This window comes from Ranitomeya variabilis, chromosome 6 (assembly GCF_051348905.1).
Source record: "Ranitomeya variabilis isolate aRanVar5 chromosome 6, aRanVar5.hap1, whole genome shotgun sequence".
NCBI lineage: Eukaryota > Metazoa > Chordata > Amphibia > Anura > Dendrobatidae > Ranitomeya > Ranitomeya variabilis.
Window position 1 is genome coordinate 293,482,918 of NC_135237.1, and position 20,976 is coordinate 293,503,893.

General features: G+C 42.3%; 1 protein-coding gene across 1 annotated transcript in view; it reads right to left on the bottom strand.

Annotated features, from left to right (window-relative positions):
* The window catches only part of CDH18 (cadherin 18), a 1,155,399-nt gene extending 1,147,637 nt beyond the window's left edge, over positions 1–7,762 (bottom strand). The window contains exon 1 of the mRNA XM_077269711.1: positions 7,301–7,762. The gene's annotated coding sequence lies outside the window, so the exon portion shown is untranslated. The remainder of the gene's footprint in view (positions 1–7,300) is intronic.
* Between the last annotated feature and the right edge of the window lie 13,214 nt (positions 7,763–20,976).

Here is a 20,976-nt window from a genome sequence, read left to right on the forward strand (position 1 = left end):
CAATAATCTCTGTATACCAATAATGACCATGTGCCACAACTCCAGAAAAAGGTGGAAACTGAAGACCACCAAAACAAAACCTTCATATATATGAAATACGGAGGGCACCATGTAAACCTAAATACAAAAAACGGGATCAATTCCACAGCATACAAGGAACAATAATAAATGCACTAAGAGAAAGAATACGCTGATAGGGAGATCACCATGTATGTAAACAATATAATTTTTATTAGAGATGTGCATACAAACATTATAGCTAAAAACAATTAAAACCACATAAATGAGAACAACACCCTGTTACTTGTTGCCACCACCCCATTACTCTGTCCCTGGTATGACACAAAATATAGCCAATATTAGTGCTGGAAGATCCACACAATCCCTAACCAATGCATAAATACACGGTAAGCAAGACTCCTGTCCACAGTATAAGTCAATAAATGTCTATAAATGACAACAATGTAATATATAGAGATAACCCAGCCTGCAATAACCGTGTAAGGTATAGCTAAATCTGATAGAAAAGTGTAAGCTGCATTCACAGGTAAATAGTAGTCACTAAACACGACCAATACCAAACTCAAACCAGAAAAGAAAAAAATGGAATGGGAAAATACATTACACAAGATGAACATGATTCCTTAACATACTATAAATCCATTATTTTTAGCATCTTGACAGCCACATTAGGAGATAAATAAGGCACATTATTACTTTACAGATAGAGCAGCTAAAAACATAACGGCTGTGGTGAGCTATGATGATAATGTAGTGTGTTGCTCATTAACAATGAATGAGAACTCTCACGCTACACAAATAGCATAGATTGGAGGGGCACTTTATTATATTAATATAGTGCACCAATGCACTGGTGAACACAGACAGAAGAAGCACCTGTGCAAGAAAACTATATGGGCCACTTGCAGTCCAGTAGCTAATTATATTACAAAATTCCACCTTACCTCTTGGGCCCCTATGCAGCCACATGGGTAGCACCAATGTTGTATCACTCCCAGCACCGATAGTCATACTGTCAGTTGCTACATCTGTATATCACAAGAAAACTGATACAATACATTGTGGCAAGGGCACGGCCTAAAACGTACCTAATAATGAAATTCTACTTACACCAGCCACTTAGGCCCTGCATGAAAGGGAACCTGCCATCAGTTTTTGACTTTCCAAACAAATGCCACCACGTTATCTGCTCCATTACTGCAGTGGAAAATGTGTACTTCTACTGACTCCCTCTGTATAGCCTAAGAAATACCATGTGAATTTCTCCCACATTGTATGCAATTTAGTAAGGTCCAGTCCAATGGGTGTCATCGTTGTGGCATCTGTGCCTCCTCACTGTTTCTAATTGCTGTCCTTCTGAATGATGTGGATGCCGACTCTTTTTTCATCCATGCAGGATATCGACACAGCAACACACGCCTGCACATGCTCAGTTTGCTCTGCCTTACTGAGGCACAAATACGCATGTGCAGAAAGATGTAATTCCGGCTCCAGCGCATGTGGACTGCAGTGAAGGAGAAGATAAAAGTGGTTGTATTCGCTTAGATACTCAAAACACTGGTGGCAGGTTCCCATTAGGCATACTTATACTTTGAGCCCCAAATTGGGCAGGAACCAATGTGAAAGAAGGTATTTCTTGTACAGTGTTATATATATATATATATATATATATATATATATATATATATATATATATATATATACACACACAAAAAAATATATATATATACACACTCGCAAAAAAAAAATAAAAAAAATATATATATATGTATATACTAGCTGAAGAGAATAGGGCATAGTGTTAGTGGTTAATTATAGCACCTCACTTCTTTCATTTTCCCATCACGCCTCTTATTTTCCCCCTCACATCTCTCATTTTCCCCTCACGTCTCTCATTTTCCCTCTCACATCTCTCCTTTTCCCCCTCACATCTCTCATTTTCACCCTCACTCCTCTCATTTTCACCCTCACTCCTCTCATTTCCCCCCTAATACCTGTCATTCTGACCTCGCATCTGTCATTTTCCCCTCAGTATATACCTGTATGTCACCTCCCCTGTATATAGTATATACCTGTATGTCATCTCCCCTGAATATAGTATATACCTGTATATAATTTCCTCCTTTATATAGTATAGACCTGTATGTCATCTCCCCTGTATATAGTATATACCTGTATGTCATCTCCCCTGTATGTATTATGTACCTCTATGTCATCTCCCCTGTATATAGTATATACCTGTTTTCTCCTCCTGCATATAGCATATATCTGTATGTCATGTCCTCCTGTATATAGTACATACCTGTATGTCATCTCCTCTTCCTGTATATAGTATATACCCATGTGTCATCTCCTCCTGTATACAGTATATACCTGTATGTCATCTACTCATGTATATAGTATATACCTGTATGTCATCTCCTCCTGTATATAGTATATACCTATATGTCATGTCCTCCTGTATATAGTATTTACCTGTATATCATCTCCTCCTCCTGTATATAGTATATACCTGTGTGTCATCTCCTCCTGTATATAGTATTTACCTGTATGTAATAACCTCCTGTATATAGTTTATACATGTGTGTCATCTCCTCCTGTAACAGTATATACCTGTATGTCATCTCTGCAGTATATAGTATATACCCGTGTGTCATCTTCTCCTGTGTTAGACCTCATTCACATGTTATTTGGTCAGTATTTTTAACCTCTCTCAGTACTTGTAAGCTAAAACTTGGAGTAAAACAATCAGAGGAAAAGTATATTAGAAACACGTCACCACTTCTGTATTTTTCTCCAACTTGTGGTTTTGGTTTAAAAGTACTGAGGTAAAATACTGACCAAATACTGAATGTGTGAATGTGGCCTTATACACAGCCTCTACCTGCAGTGCCTCACTCTTCTCTATACACAGCCTCATACTGCAGCAGCACCTCACTTCTCTCATTTTCCCCCTGACATCTCTCATTTTGCCCCTCACATCTCTATCCACGAGGATCCTCCCTTTCCATTGACGTCATTCTTCACAGAAGCAACTCCATTCTAGACACAACGGAGGTAGATGTGGCCTGTGCCTGCTATGCGGAGTAGGCGTGGCTAAGGAAAAATGTTGCTCATAGCAGCCAATCACAGTTCAGATTTTATCTTTTAAACAGCTCTGGTGAAATGAAAGATGCTTAGCGATCGGATGTGGAGTGGGCGGGGCTATGTAGAGTGGGTGTGGCCGATACATACACACACATGCACATGCATACACTCAGCTTTATATATTATATATGTACTGTATATATACAGTACAGACCAAAAGTTTGGACACACCTTCTCATTTAAAGATTTTTCTGTATTTTCATGACTATGACAATTGTACATTCACATTGAAGGCATCAAAACTATAAACTATGAATTAACACATGTGGAATTATATGCTTCACAAAAAATTGTGAAACAACTGAAATTATGTCTTATATTCTAGGTTCTTCAAAGTAGCCACCTTTTGCTTTGATGACTGCTTTGCACACTCTTGGCATTCTCTTGATGAGATTCAAGAGGTAGTCACCGGGAATGGTCTTCCAACAATCTTGAAGGAGTTCCCAGAGATGCTTAGCAGTTGTTGGCCCTTTTGTCTTCACTCTGCGGTCCAGCTCACCCCAAACCATCTCGATTGGGTTCAGGTCTGGTGACTGTGGAGGCCAGGTCATCTGGCGTAGCACCCCATCACTCTCCTTCATGGTCAAATAGCTCTTACACAGCCTGGAGGTGTGTTTGGGGTCATTGTCCTGTTGAAAAATAAATGATGGTCCAACTAAACGCAAACCGGATGGAATAGCATGCCGCTGCAAATGCTGTGGTAGCCATGCTGGTTCAGTATGCCTTCAATTTTGAATAAATCCCCAACAGTGTCACTAGCAAAGCATCCCCACACCATCACACCTCCTCTATGCTTCACAGTGGGAACCAGGCATGTAGAGTCCATCTCTTCACCTTTTCTGCGTTGCACAAAGACACGGCGGTTGGAACCAAATATCTCAAATTTGGACTCATTAGACCAAAGCACAGATTTCCACTGGTCTAATGTCCATTCCTTACGTTCTTTAGCCCAAATAAGTCTCTTCTGCCTGTCCTTAGCTGTAGTTTCCCAGCAGCTATTTTATCATGAAGGCCTGCTGCACAAAGTCTCCATAGAGATGTGTCTGCTGCTAGAACTTTATGTGGCACTGACCTGGTCTCTAACCTGAGCTGCTATTAACCTGCGATTCCTGAGGCTGGTGACTCGGATAAACTTATCCTCAGAAGCAGACGTGACTCTTGGTCTCACTTTCCTGTGGCGGTCCTCATGTGAGCCAGTTTATTTGTAGCGCTTGATGGTTTTTGCCACAGCACTTGGGGACACTTTCAAAGTTTTCCCAATTTTTCGGACTGACTGACCTTCATTTCTTTAAGTAATGATCGCCACTCGTTTTTCTTTACTTAGCTGCTTTTTTCTTGCCATAATACAAATTCTAACAATCTATTCAGCAGGACTATCAGCTGTGTATCCACCAGACTTCTGCACAACACAACTGATGGTCCAACCCCATTTATAAGGCAAGAAATCCCATTTATTAAACCTGACAGGGCACACCTGTGAAGTGAAAACCATTCCCGGTGACTACCTCTTGAAGCTCATCAAGAGAATGCCAAGAGTGTGAAAAGCAGTCATCAAAGCAAAAGGTGGCTACTTTGAAGAACCTAGAATATAAGACATAATTTCAGTTGCTTCACACTTTTTTGTGTTAATTGATAGTTTTAATGCCTTCAGTGTGAATTTACAATTTTCACAGTCATGAAAATACAGAAAAATCTTTAAATGAGAAGGTGTGTCCAGACTTTTGATCTGTACAGTATATACTGTATACATATACATGTATAAATTTACATATTGGAGTGGACACAGACAGAAGAGGGTCCCAGTGCTAGAACAATATATAGGCCCCTGCAGTATGAAAGCTCATCATAATGTACATTGCACATTATAATTCTCCATTTTTGGAGATGGAAATGGTCTTTTTTGCGCATGTGCGGCCACATAGGTTGCACCAATGGTGTATCCACCCTTTATATACCGTAGTGTTACCTGGATATGTTATACTAATTATACTCTTCAAAATCTGACTAGCAAAATTCTGGGGAAACTACCTATTTTCCCTTTTCACTTTTCATTAATCTAAATCCAGGCACTGACCTGCTTTCACAGGGCCAATCTAGAGAAGACACTCCACTAGGAGGTGTTAGCTAAGAGGTACATTTGCTGGTGAGACTGCAAGTTCCTAGCTATGAAACAAGCTGGTGCTAAGTAGGAAGGTGTATGTATGTAAAGTATATGCAAATCCTCCTTATGCATTAGTTACACTCAATTGGGCCTTAGAGCCATATGATTTAATGCTACTGGTCTAACTACTCACGTTTGATTTGTTCTTACATTTAGAGGGAAGCACATCTTGTAATTCCCATCATTACCTCGGAAGAAAAGTACAATTGTTACCTGCTGTTGTTAGAAATTCCCATGTAAAACCTATGAGAAAGGTTATGAGGTAATCATATCCCAGATGAAATGGGTTGTCGCAAGCACCCACAACTGTAACAGTCAGAGGTCTTTATAAGGAGACCGGGTTAAGTCAGACACTCATCCACAGTATTCCTCCTACATACATATATAATATTAATAATGACCTTCCCAATAAGTGTATAACCATTTCAATCCATTTGCATGATTATAAGGGTGTGATTTTGTTGCCTCTTTCAATTTTTGATTTCAATAGTTTTTTATATGGAATGAAAGAGGAAAAATAGCAGAGCTGAAAAGCTCCAGCTATGGTGAAACCAAGTGTTGATATATTTACCACTACGCAGAAACATAAGGATCTCTTGCTATTCATTCCCCAGTGTGTATTTGTGTCTGCCAGCCCATCTATTAATGATCACGTTACAGGTTCACATAATATGCTGATATTGGGGATCAGCTTGTGATTGCCATGTGCATTTTTTCCCTGTAGATAAGCTGTTTTTCTGCATAGAAACTGCATGACAATAACATTTGATAGGTCAATAGCTTCCAAATGTGAAAGCATCATCCTGATAAATGTGTTCTGTGTGCGGCTGTATCCACTTTATAAAATATTGAAATGAACGGTAGCAGGCTAGAGTTTGGTGTGACACTGTACTGTCCTGTTTGATGTAGTAATAAACAGACCTGGCAGCCCTCCCCCATTTACAATTCCTCTGATGCTTATATAGTATTGACGTGTGGATCTTAAGTTTCGAAATATAAATAATACGGTCGAAATATAGGGTTTTTTTGTTCACAAGTATTCAAAATAAATATCCATGTTGATAAATACCAAAGTATCATATATATGGTATATGTATATGCAGACTACTCATGCTGAATGCAGAGCAGACACTTGCCACATATACATTAGATGCTATATCTATGGCTATATATATATATATATATATATATATATATATATATATATATATTTTATTATTAGTTTTTTGGAATATTTTTTGTACTGTATATATATATATATATATATATATATATATATATATATATATATATATATATATACACAATAGCAATAGTGTGTGCTCTGCATTCAGCTTGAGGAATCAATGCAATCTCCTGGTAGCACAGACTTGCATCCTGATGTAGGAGCCTTGCACGGCGGACCATATGGTTCCATCTATATACACAGCACATCTATGGCTGAGAGTTTCTACAAACGATTCAATGCATGAACAAACAGAGCAATCTCTGATGCTGCCCCTGCCTCCACATCTTTATCAAGTCCTGACAAGGCAATGCACTGATGAAGTTTACCCATTGTATAGATATCATCTGACAGCAGTTTATTCCATATTAGCTAGATACAAAACCAAGAAGCCAGTCTCCCTCGTTCCATGTAGTAGAAAATACCTGGGCTTTGCTGGAAGCTGGAGCTGTGGAAGGCTTCTTGTAGTGCATTAGTTGCCTTTGCTGGCTGGAATTGCTAATGAAGCAAGTCTGGCAGGTTAGTCTCTGATCAGCATGACATACTGTATACTTTATGTGTTTCTGCTCCATGACAAGACAAATCAGAAAACACAGAACTCCTCACCGTGGCATAAGACAACATCACTACATACTTGAGATGGTTCTACAGAGCAAAGCAATTCATTCCAGAAGAGGACCACAGGAAGCCAGTGCTGCAGTCATGGATCCTGCCCGAAATGAAGAAGTGGGGTTATGTCGTCTTACCTGGGATGACTTGCCCTAACTGCTGTCAGCGAACTTATTATTTGGAGGAAGAAAATCGGGAGTTTCTTAAAGCTGCCCTCATGTCCTCAGAGAGGAGAGCGACTCCAGCACTGTGCAACTCCAGAAGCCTGAGCCTGTCTGCTGAGCTGCTGCAGCTCGCCGGGGCTGCTCTCATTGGGTGCGATCACTGCCCTGCCTCCTTCTTCTCCTCCTCCCTTCTGCTTTCTTAGCAGTCTTTCTTCTTCTTCTTTGCTTTTATTCCCTTTTATGCTTCTTCTTCCTCTTCTCCCTTCTACTTCTTGCTTTGCAGGCTTTGGGATTGTGTTCCCTCCTGCCACCTTCAGTGATCCATGCTCCTAGGGATGAGAAGAAGCCATAGGAGATGCCGAGCTGTGTCGCTGTCCAGCATTTCAGGAGGATGGCAGCACCTTCCAGGTCCTGGGCATGAGGAATGAGAATTGTGAGTGGGCTGGAGAGGGGGGATGCTGAGCTGCTGAGGAGGAGGCACATGTGTGACAAGATGCTGAGATCTTCTTCCTATGTTCTCCCTGCATATCACGGGCTGCTAATCATCCAGCTGCTGGATCGTTCATCAGTTTCCCACAGTCCCACGTACTGCAAGCAAGATTGGGGCTGACAAATGTCCTTTTTTACCCTTCGACCCTGAATTGATGGACTGCTTACAGCAACTGTCTTCCCTTGTAAATCGGTTTCCAATAAAAGCCATTATTACCCTACAAGATGTGCTAACATAATGGCACAGCTAATTAAGTGTCATGTTGCAGCCACAGCCATATTTCCAATGTGCACACCATGCACACATCCATGTGCTAGTGGTAACGACACCGTATGTATGCGTACGTATATGTGCACACGTATCCGCAGCTATATACCCTATACTATTGCACTGCTAGATCAGCTAGGACTGTTTGGCTGAAAGCTTCACTGGATTCATCTAAGTTGTTAACCTTATACTGCTGCTTTTTTATCTTCACTTAAAATGTACATAGACAATATCCATCTTAAGGGAGATAAAAAGGGACAAGAGGAAATGAAAGAGAGCGGTAACTGATAAGCAAGGACACAAATAACAGCAAAATATGTGAAAATGATGCAAGGGAGAGAGACAAATATTTAATGCAATGATAGAAAAATCTAAAAAAAATACTGTAAAATATGAACACATAATCTTAAAAATATTAGATTTTTTTGTGTGCCCTGTATGACTCTTAACATGCCCCGCTCTTTCAGTAAATCAATAAATTATTATTTTTTCTAGTTTTAATCTAAAGCTGATTATTGAATTTAGATGATGTTCTATATTTCTGTGTGAAGTAATTACACAACGCAGCACGTATGATGCTTCTGTTATTAAATACATCACTACCATTTCCTAATGTAATAAGTTCACCTGGATGACTTGCATTTTATTCTGTCAATGGAAAGGGAAGGATTGTTTCCAGACATTTTCTAAGGAACGCATATGACATCTGAGAATTAACTGGATAAATTGGGAGCGTGAAACAGCAGATAATTATCCAAGTCATCAAATATGTACAGAGAGCAGGAATGCAGATTTACAGTTATTCTGTAGCTGAATCAGATGCAGACTGCGAGGAAGCGAGACCCCTTGGCAGTAATGGTAACATGTCCTTCTACCATCAGACCATGCCATGATGCATGTACATTTGGCTCCAAATTGTTAAATGTAACCCCTCACAGACAAATGACATACATTCAGCACAGGGGAGCTCTATATTGTTTGATTATGGATATACTGTCTCAATTATCTCGTCTATTCTGCATGGTATATCCATAAATTCATGGCAGGAACTCACCTGGAATCCTGCCACAGTACTGAAATGTGAGATTATGCTGAAGGCCAATACCAACCTCAGCATCTATGGTGTTGGACACATAAATGGGGGCCTTATTTATCAGAACATCTGCATCTTACAACATGATTAGAGGGCATCAGTGAGTTACCACAAGTGGCAGTCCCATGTTTGCCTTTATTATATAATTAAATATATAAATATTAAATAATTTTGTCCTGCTAATCATGCATGTTATTTTCACTTGATAATATTGAGTAAAAAAAATAGTTTTATCACTCTCAAAAACTAATTAATCCCTTCACAACTTCCACCGTACATGTAGCTGGCCTGCCCCATACCCGGTAGGTAATGGTTGTGAATTACAACCAGGACATGCAACTACCATGGTGGAGTGGTGCTCCGCCCGCGATTGTTAACTTGTTGAAAACCAATGTCAATCTCTGACGAGCATTTAACGTGCTCTGCATGCATGTGCACGCCCATGGCGGGTCACCAATGGGTTGTCAGGACAGCCAGTGGTCAGCTGATAACCCCCCTTGCCTGTCATTACAGAGTTTGTTTTAAACCTTGCCTATGGCTGAACTTCAAAGTAGACCATGATTTCTGCTATATGCTGTGGCATCGCTGTGAATAGCACGAGTGATCGGAAAATCGCATCTACAAGTCCCCTTAGGGGGCTAACAATAACAGTGAAAAGTAAAAAAAAATTCCAGAAATTTGAAAAAAGACTCCAAAAGTTTGAATCACCACCCTTGTCCACCATTGAAAATAAAGATATTAACAAAATAAAAAATATACACATACGTGATATCACCATGTTCATAAAAGTCCGATCTATCAACATATAGAAAAAACTACAAACCCAAAAAATTCAAGAACACAGGAATTACTTTTTTTGCCTCAAACAATGCTGTAAAAAGCTATCAAAAAGTCACATCTATCCCAAAATGGTATTAAGAAAAATGTCTTACCCCACAAAAAATAAGCCACAGCATAACTTTATTATGTATAGAGATTGCCACACTAAGTTTGCATCTATACATACCAGTTTTCTGTTTGGAAGTGACTGTCAGTCTTCTGTTATTTATACATTGGGTACAGACAGTATTCATACTCCATTACATTTTTTACTCTTTGTTTCATTGCAGCCATTTGGTAAAATAAAAAGCTCATTTTCTCACATTAATATACACTCTGTACCCCATCTTGACTGAAAAAAAGAGAAATGTAGTATTTTTTGCAAATTTATAAAAAAAAAATGAAATATCACATGGTCATAAGTTTTTTTTTTGTGGTAAATTCTCCCTGTTAAAAAAAAATAATTAGTGGGAGATAAAGATTGGAAAGTCTGCCGCTGTGCCAATCCTGTGTGTGGCATCTGTCTCTCATTGTGTGCCACTGAAAACCACTGTGTAATACTGGCCTTTTTTTTTTTTTTTTTCTAAATTCTCCCTTTTAAAAAAAAAAAATTAGTGGGAGATAAAGATTGGCAAGTCTGCCGCTGTGCCAATCCTGTTTGTGGCATCTGTCTCTCATTGTGTGCCACCGAAAACCACTGTGTAATACTGGCCTTTTTTTTTTTTTTCTAAATTGTCCCTTTTAACCCCTTAATCCCATCTGACGTACTATCCCGTCGAGGTGGGGTGGGCCTTAATTCCCACCGGCGGGATAGTACGTCATAGCGATCGGCCGCGCTCACGGGGGGAGCGCGGCCGATCGCGGCCGGGTGTCAGCTGCCTATCGCAGCTGACATCCGGCACTATGTGCCAGGAGCGGTCACGGACCGCCCCCGGCACATTAACCCCCGGCACACCGCGATCAAACATGATCGCAGTGTACCGGCGGTATAGGGAAGCATCGCGCAGGGAGGGGGCTCCCTGCGGGCTTCCCTGAGACCCCCGGAGCAACGCGATGTGATCGCGTTGCTCCGAGGGTCTCCTACCTTCTTCCTCCTTGCAGGTCCCGGATCCAAGATGGCCGCGGCATCCGGGTCCTTCAGGGAGAAAGGTGGCTTACCGAGCGCCTGCTCAGAGCAGACGCTTGGTAAGCCTGCAGCCCTGCACAGCAGATCGCAGATCTGACAGAGTGCTGTGCACACTATCAGATCATCGATCTGTAATGTCCCCCCCTGGGACAAAGTAAAAAAGTAAAAAAAAAAATTTTCCACATGTGTAAAAAAAAAAAAAAAAAAAATCCTAAATAAATAATAATAAAAAATATATATATTATTCCCATAAATACATTTCTTTATCTAAATAAAAAAAACAAAACAATAAAAGTACACATATTTAGTATTGCCGCGTCCGTAACGACCCAACCTATAAAACTGCCCCACTAGTTAACCCCTTCAGTAAACACCGTAAGAGAAAAAAAAAAAAAACGAGGCAAAAAACAACGCTTTATTACCATACCACCGAACAAAAAGAGGAATAACACGCGATCAAAAAGACTGATATAAATAATCATGATACCGTTGAAAACGTCATCTTGTCCCGCAAAAAACGAGCCACCATATAGCATCATCAGCAAAAAAATAAAAAAGTTATAGTCCTGAGAATAAAGCGATACCAAAATAATTATTTTTTCTATAAAATAGTTTTTATCGTATAAAAGCGCCAAAACATAAAAAAATGATATAAATGAGGTATCGCTGTAATCGTACTGACCTGAAGAATAAAACTGCTTTATCAATTTTACCAAACGCGGAACGGTATAAACGCCTCTCCCAAAAGAAATTCATGAATAGCAGGTTTTTGGTCATTCTGCCTCACAAAAATCGGAATAAAAAGTGATCAAAAATGGTCACGTGTCTGAAAATGTTACCAATAAAAACGTCAACTCGTCCCGCAAAAAACAAGACCTAACATGACTCTGTGGAGCAAAATGTGGAAAAATTATAGGTCTCAAAATGTGGAGACGCAAAAACTTTTTTGCTATAAAAAGCGTCGCTGGTTTCACACTTGCGTTTTTGTCTGCAGCGTTTTTTGCACAAAAAAACACATGCGTTTTTCCCTATATTTAACATTGAAAACGCATGCGTTTTTTTGTACGCGTTTGGTCGCGTTTTCAAACGCATGCGGTTTTTTTCTGCATGTGTTCATTTTCAGAAATACAGCCTGCAGTATTTTCTTGCGTTTTTAAGCACATGCGTTTGCGTTAAAAACGCATGCGTTTTTATGGAAAAAAAAACAGAAAACACACTGAAAAGCCACCCACCACCATCAAGGTGATAAAGGGATCCAAACCCTAACCCTAACTCTACCCCTAACCTCACCCCTAACCGTTTAATGAACATTTTCTGACAGTCATAGTGCCACGTATTTCAGTGCCACGTATTTCAGTGCCACGTATTTCAGTGCCACGTATTTCAGTGCCACGTATTTCAGTGCCACGTATCACGTATTTCAGTGCCACGTGTTTCAGTGCCACGTATTTAAGTGTCACGTATTTCAGTGCCACGTATCACATATTTCAGTGCCACATATTTTAGTGCCACGTATTTAAGTACCACGTATTTCAGTGCCACGTATTTCAGTGCCATGTATTTCAGTGCCACGTATTTCAGTGCCACGTATCACGTATTTCAGTGCCACGTATTTCAGTGCCACATATTTCAGTGCCACGTATCACGTATTTCAGTGCCACGTATTTCAGTGCCACGTATTTCAGTGCCACGTATTTCAGTGCCACGTGTTTCAGTGCCACGTGTTTCAGTGCCACGTGTTTCAGTGCCACGTATTTCAGTGCCACGTATCATGTATTTCAGTGCCACGTATTTCAGTGCCACGTATTTCAGTGCCACGTATTTCAGTGCCACGTATTTCAGTGCCACGTATCATGTATTTCAGTGCCACGTATTTCAGTGCCACGTATTTCAGTGCCACGTATTTCAGTGCCACGTATCACGTATTTCAGTGCCACGTATTTCAGTGCCACGTATTTCAGTGCCACGTATTTCAGTCACGTTTAGGGTTAGGGGTAGGGTTAGGGTTAGGGCTAGGGTTGGAGGTAAAGTTAGGGTTAGGGTTGGGGCTAAAGTTAGGGTTGGGGCTAAAGTTAGGGTTAGGGTTTGGATTACATTTACGGTTTGGATTAGGGTTGGGATTAGAATTATGGGTGTGTCAGGGCTAGGGGTGTGGTTAGGGTTACCGTTGGGATTAGGGTTAGGGGTGTGTTTGGGTTAGGGTTTCAGGTAGAATTGGGAAGTTTCCACTGTCCAGGCACATCAGGGGCTCTCCAAACGGGACATGGCGTCCAATCTCAATTCCAGCCAATTCTGCGTTGAAAAAGTAAAACAGTGCTCCTTCCCTTCCGAGCTCTCCCGTGCGCCCAAAAAGGGGTTTACCCCAACATATGGGTTATCAGCGTACTCGGGACAAATTGAACAACAACTTCTGGGTTCCAAGTTCTCTTGTTATCCTTGGAAAAATAAAAATTTGGGGGGCTAAAAATCAGTCAATTTTGCATTGAAAAGTCAAATGGCGCTCCTTCCCTTCCAAGCTCTGCCATGCGCCCAAACAATGGTTTACACCCACATATGGGGTATCAGCGTACGCAGGACAAATTGCACAACATTTTTTGGGGTCCAATTTCTTCTCTTACCCTTGGGAAAATAAAAAATTGGGGGCGAAAAGATCATTTTTGTGAAAAAATATGATTTTTTATTTTTACGGCTCTGCATTATAAACTTCTGTGAAGCACTTGGTGGGTCAAAGTGCTCACCACACATCTAGATAAGTTCCTTAGGGGGTCTACTTTCCAAAATGGTGTCACTTGTAGGGAGTTTCAATGTTTAGGCACATCAGGGGCTCTCCAAACGCAACATGGCGTCCCATCTCAATTCCAGTCAATTTTGCATTGAAAAGTCAAATGGCGCTCCTTCCCTTCCAAGCTCTGCCATGCGCCCAAACAATGGTTTACACCCACATATGGGGTATCAGCGTACGCAGGACAAACTGCACAACATTTTTTGGGGTCCAATTTCTTCTCTTACCCTTGGGAAAATAAAAAATTGGGGGCGAAAAGATCATTTTTGTGAAAAAATATGATTTTTTATTTTTACGGCTCTGCATTATAAACTTCTGTGAAGCACTTGGTGGGTCAAAGTGCTCACCACACATCTAGATAAGTTCCTTAGGGGGTCTACTTTCCAAAATGGTGTCACTTGTAGGGAGTTTCAATGTTTAGGCACATCAGGGGCTCTCCAAACGCAACATGGCGTCCCATCTCAATTCCAGTCAATTTTGCATTGAAAAGTCAAATGGCGCTCCTTCCCTTCCAAGCTCTGCCATGCGCCCAAACAATGGTTTACACCCACATATTGGGTATCAGCATACTCAGGACAAATTGCACAACATTTTTTGGGGTCCAATTTCTTCTCTTACCCTTGGGAAAATAAAAAATTGGGGGCGAAAATATAATTTTTGTGAAAAAATATGATTTTTTATTTTTACGACTCTGCATTATAAACTTCTGTGAAGCACTTGGTGGGTCAAAGTGCTCACCACACATCTAGATAAGTTCCTTAGGGGGTCTACTTTCCAAAATGGTGTCACTTGTAGAGGGTTTCAATGTTTAGGCACATCAGGGGCTCTCCAAACGCAACATGGCGTCCCATCTCAATTCCAATCAATTTTGCATTGAAAAGTCAAATGGCGCTCCTTTCCTTCCGAGCTCTGCCATGCGCCCAAACAGTGGTTTACCCCCACATATGGGGTATCAGCGTACTCAGGACAAATTGTACAACAACTTTGGGGGTCCATGTTCTCCTGTTACCCTTGGTAAAATAAAACAAATTGAAGCTGAAATAAATTTTGTGTGAAAAAAAGTTAAATGTTCATTTTTATTTAAACATTCCAAAAATTCCTGTGAAACACCTGAAGGGTTAATAAACTTCTTGAATGTGGTTTTGAGCACCTTGAGGGGTGCAGTTTTTAGAATGGTGTCACACTTGGGTATTTTATATCATATAGACCCCTCAAAATGACTTCAAATGAGATGTGGTCCCTAAAAAAAAATGGTGTTGTAAAAATGAGAAATTGCTGGTCAACTTTTAACCCTTATAACTCCGTCACAAAAAAAAAATTTTGGTTCCAAAATTGTACTGATGTAAAGTAGACGTGTGGGAAATGTTACTTATTAAGTATTTTGTGTGACATATGTCTGTGATTTAAGGGCACAAAAATTCAAAGTTGGAAAATTGCGAAATTTTCAAAATTTTTGCCAAATTTCCATTTTTTTCACAAATAAACGCAAGTTATATCGAATAAATTTTACCACTAACATGAAGTACAATATGTCACGAGAAAACAATGTCAGAATCGCCAAGATCCGTCAAAGCGTTCCAGAGTTATAGCCTCATAAAGGGACAGTGGTCAGAATTGTAAAAATTGGCCCGGTCATTAACGTGCAAACCACCCTCGGGGCTTAAGGGGTTAAAAAAAAATTAGTGGGAGATAAAGAGTGGCAAGTCTGCCGCTGTGCCAAACCTGTGTGTGGCATCTGTCTCTCATTGTGTGCCACCAAAAACCACTGTGTAATACTGGCCTTTTATTTTTTTTTTCTAAATTCTCCCTTTTAAAAAAAAAATAATTAGTGGGAGATAAAGATTGGCAAGTCTGCCTCTGTGCCAGTCCTATGTGTGGCATCTGTCTCTCATTGTGTGCCACCGAAAACCACTGTGTAATACTTGGCCATTTTTTTTTTTGTGGTAAATTCTCCCTGTTAAAAAAATAATTAGTGGGAGATAAAGATTGGCAAGTCTGCCTCTGTGCCAGTCCTGTGTGTGGCATCTGTCTCTCATTGTGTGCCACCGAAAACCTAGTGTGTAATATTTTTTTTTTTTTTTACATTCTCCCATAAAAAAAAAAATAGTGGGAGATTAAGATTGGCATTTCTGCTTGAGTGCTGGTCCTGTGTGTGCCATCTGTCTCAAATTATTGGGGCACAGAAAACCTAGTGTGTAACATTGGGCCTGATTTTCCTTTCAGTGTCAGGCACCTATAAAGGTATATATAAATCCTACAGAAGTTTGAGTTCACCTTATAAGTTGTTTTACAGTAACAAACACCGTTACTTTGGTTACGTTTTGCAAACAATGAGGAAGTCTAGTGGAAGAGGTCGTGGCCATGGGCGGTCATTGTCAGCTGGTAATGATGGTAGTGGTGGTGGAGCATCAGGTGGTCGTGGTAAAAGCAGTACAGCACCTAAGTCTCGAGTTGTTGAGCCAGGTTCGTTGTCTGGCTACACAAGGCCTTGAACACTCTCTTTTCTGGGAGTAGGAAAACCACTTTTGAAGCCGGAGCAGGATGAACAAGTATTGGCTTTCATTGCTGACTCTGCCTCTAGCTCTTTCGCCTCCTCCTCGGAAAGTGCAAAATGTCAGAGCAGTGCATTGTCAGTGGATGCTCCCGGTCAGGAACAAGTCGCTTCCTTGTGTCCTTCACCCAGAACAACAGCGAAGGACGCGTCAGTCGACAGAACAGGTTACTCCATGGAGCTCTTTACACATACCGTTCCTGGGTTAGACAATGAAACAGTTAACAGGCCATGCCCATTCGAAGTTGAATCGGACATGGAGTGCACAGATGCGCAGCCACAGCCAGATTACAATGCTGTTCCTTTGACTCAGACCAGAACATTGCCCTTGCAGTGTACTGAGGCAGAATCAAACCCAGCGGAGACTATGGTGCCCCGTCACGAACGCAATACCACCGGCTTACAGGGTGACACAGACGAAGTTGCACATGACATAGAAGAGGAGGTCATAGATGACCCAGTTGTTGACCCCGATTGGCAGCCATTGGGGGAACAGGGTGCAGGCGGCAGTACTGAAGCGGAGGAGGAGGAGCCGCAGCAGGCATCAACATCACAACAGGTTCCATCTGCCGGGCCCGTATCTGGCAAAAAACGCGTGGCAAAACCAAAAGCAGTTGGAGGACAGCGTGGCCATCCAGTTAAAGAAGCTCAGTCTGCAATGCCTGAAAAGGTATCCGACAGTAGAAAGAGTGCAGTCTGGCATTTTTTTAAACAACATCCAAATGATCAGCACAAAGTCATCTGTCAAAAATGTTCAACTACCTTAAGCAGAGGTCAGAATCTTAAAAGTCTAAATACAAGTTCCATAGACACTTATCCACCATGCATTTGCAAGCCTGGACTAACTACCAAACGTCCCTAAAGGTTGCAGCCCCTTGGCCAATGAAGCTAGTCAGCAACGCTACATCCCTTCCCTCACTGTCAACCCACCATTTCCCGCACCACCTGCAGTATCTGTGCAGCTTTCATCGCCAGGCCAAAGCAGTCAGGGAATCACCAGGTTTGCAGTAGGAAACACTGCATGTAGGGCACCGGCAAGAATACCATCTCCAACCCTCTCTGTCACCCATGTCCACCGGCACCACCGCTAGTTCCACGATCTCCAGCTCTCCAGTCCAGCTCACCCTACATGAGACTCTTGTTAGGAAAAGGAAGTACTCATCCTCGCATCCGCGTACACAGGGTTTGAACGCCCACATTGCTTGACTAATCTCATTAGAGATGATGCCCTACCGGTTAGTTGAAAGCGAAGCTTTCAAAGCGCTGATGGACTACGCTGTACCACGCTACGAGCTACCCAGTCGGCACTTCTTTTCTAGAAAAGCCATCCCAGCCCTCCAACAGCATGTTAAAGACCGCATCGTCCATGCACTCAGGCAGTCTGTGACTACAAAGGTGCACCTGACAACAGATGCATGGACCAGTAGGCATGGCCAGTGATGTTACGTGTCCATCACGGCACACTGGGTGAATGTGGTGGATGCAGGGTCCACAGGGGACAGCAATATTGGGATAGTTCTGCCTAGCCCACGGTCAAGGAAAGAGTTGGCTGTAGGCATTCGCCCCCCCTCCTACTCTTCCTCGTCCTCCTGCAGAAGTGAGAGCTCGTCCACAGACCGCAGTCGCACATCCACTCCATCCGCAGCTGCCACTGTTGCACACCAGGTGTGCCATTATGGGACAGCTAGTGACAAGCATCAGCAGGCTGTATTGGCAATGAAGTGTTTGGGCGACAACAGACACACCGCGGAAGTTCTGTCTGAGTTCTTGCAGAAAGAAACTCAGTCATGGCTGGGCACTGTACATCTTGAGGCAGGCAAGGTAGTGAGTGATAACGGAAGGAATTTCATGGCTGCCATAGCCCTTTCCCACCTGAAACACATTCCTTGCCTGGCTCACACCTTAAACCTGGTGGTGCAGTGCTTCCTGAAAAGTTATCCAGGGTTACCCGACCTGCTCCTCAAAGTGCGCAGACTTTGCTCGCGTATCCGCCGTTCGCCCGTACACTCCAGCCGTATGCAGAACTATCAGCGGTCTTTGAATCTTCCCCAGCATCGCCTAATCATCGACGTTGCAACAAGGTGGAACTCCACACTGCACATGCTTCAGAGACTGTGCGAACAGAGGCGTGCTGTTATGTATTTGTGGGAGGATACACGGGCAGGCAGTTGGATGGCAGACATGGAGTTGTCAGGTGTGCAGTGGTCGAAGCTACAAGACCTGTGTCAAGTCCTTCAGTGTTTTGAGGAATGCACATGGCTGGTTAGTGCAGACAACGCCATAATAAGCATGAGCATCCCCCTAATGCGTCTGCTGATGCAAAGTTTGACGCACATAAAGAAGCAGGCGTCTGCAGCCGAGGAAGAGGAAAGCCTTGATTACAGTCAGCCATTGTCTGGTGAGGGCCGTGTAGAGGACGCGGTGGCGGGCGAAGAGGAGGAGGAGGACAAGGAGGATGATGGGGATGAGTACTTTTTTAATGAGGAAGCTTCTCCTGGGCCAACAGAAATTAGTGGCGTTGCAAGGCCGGGTTCTGTTTTTTTAAGGGAGACAAGTGACGTAGATTTGCCTGTAACTGCCCCTCCAACCAGCACAACCGCAGATTTGACAACTGGAACTTTGACCCACATGGCGGATTATGCCTTACGTATCCTCAAAAAGGACACACGCATTATTAAAATGATGAGCAATGATGATTACTGGTTGGCCTGCATCCTTGACCCTCGCTATAAAGGCAAATTGCAACATATTATGCCACATGAGAACCTCGAACAAATATTAGCAACCAAACAAGCTACTCTTGTAGACCGTTTGATTCAGGCATTCCCAGCACACAGCGCCAGTGATGGTTCTCACACAAGCTGCAGGGGGCTACAGGGCAGAGGTGTTAGAGGTGCACAGATCAGAAGTGGCGTTGGACAGAGGGGTTTTCTGACCAGGTTGTGGAGTGATTTCGCAATGACCGCAGACAGGACTGGTACTGCAGCATCTATTCAAAGTGACAGGAGACAACATTTGTCCAGTATGGTTACTAACTATTTTTCATCCCTTATCGATGTTCTCCCTCAACCGTCATTCCCATTTGATTACTGGGCATCCAAATTAGACACCTGGCCTGAATTGGCAGAATATGCATTGCAGGAGCTTGCTTGCCCAGCAGCTAGTGTGCTATCAGAAAGAGTATTCAGTGCTGCTGGTTCAATTTTAACCGAAAAAAGGACTCGTCTGGCTACCCAAAATGTGGATGATCTCACCTTCATTAAAATGAACCACTCCTGGATTTCAAATTATTTTGCCCCACCTTTCCCGGCTGACACCTAGCTTTACTATAAAAAGGTCTTGCTTGTGGACTGGTCTTACTGAGTGTTCCAATCTCTTAATTTGCAGCAGCTGTTTGTCCAGCATACGACATGTTTACACCTCCCACAATGGGAAAATTCCCCCCACGGGGCCGTGGTCTCGCCACTTGGCGCAAGCATCCGTTACAGTGCTGTTCGTCTGAAGAGGTGGGTGTGCCCACTTTTGGTCGACGGCACTGCCACTGGGTCCCTCATAGTACAATGAAGTGTCTCTGGTGGTGGTGGTGCGCACCCAACGTCAGACACACCGTTGTAACATGAGGGGCCCTGGGATGGTACCGCCGGCCACAAGAGAGTTCCCCCCCCAAGCTCAAACTGTGCTCTACCACGTGCAAAATTATCTCACTCAGCTCCACCAATGTTTAGTCTATGCGCTGACATCATTCAATGCCTGGCACTGACAATACCAATTTGTTGACATCTATGATGCTAGTTAAAGTAGTCTGGGTCAGTGTCCTATATTGACACCAGTAAATACTTGCTGCAAAATTACTTTGTCAGAAACTCAGCAGATGAGCCCACCCCTGTACCTAAGTATGCCACGCTTTTTTTTTTGTTGTTTTGCGAGACATTAACATCTATTAATTTTTTGTGAGTACTAACTGTGTCAGACACTCCTTGCAATCCTCCTCCGCTGACCACAATGCTGCCTGTGTATCCATGTAACCGATTTAAAACTGCCATGAGACTAATTTTTGTTATTTTAGGCCTTCGTTAGCCTGTCTGCTGTCCCTCCTTGCAATACTCCTCCACTGACCACAATGCTGCCTGTGTATCCATGTAACCGATTTAAAACTGCCATGAGACTAATTTTTGTTATTTTAGGCCTTCATTAGCCTGTCTGCTGTCCCTCCTTGCAATACTCCTCCACTGACCACAATGCTGCCTGTGTATCCATGTAACCGATTTAAAACTGCCATGAGACTAATTTTTGTTATTTTAGGCCTTCATTAGCCTGTCTGCTGTCCCTCCTTGCAATACTCCTCCACTGACCACAATGCTGCCTGTGTATCCATGTAACCGATTTAAAACTGCCATGAGACTAATATTTGTTATTTTAGGCCTTCGTTAGCCTGTCTGCTGTCCCTCCTTGCAATACTCCTCCACTGACCACAATGCTGCCTGTGTATCCATGTAACCGATTTAAAACTGCCATGAGACT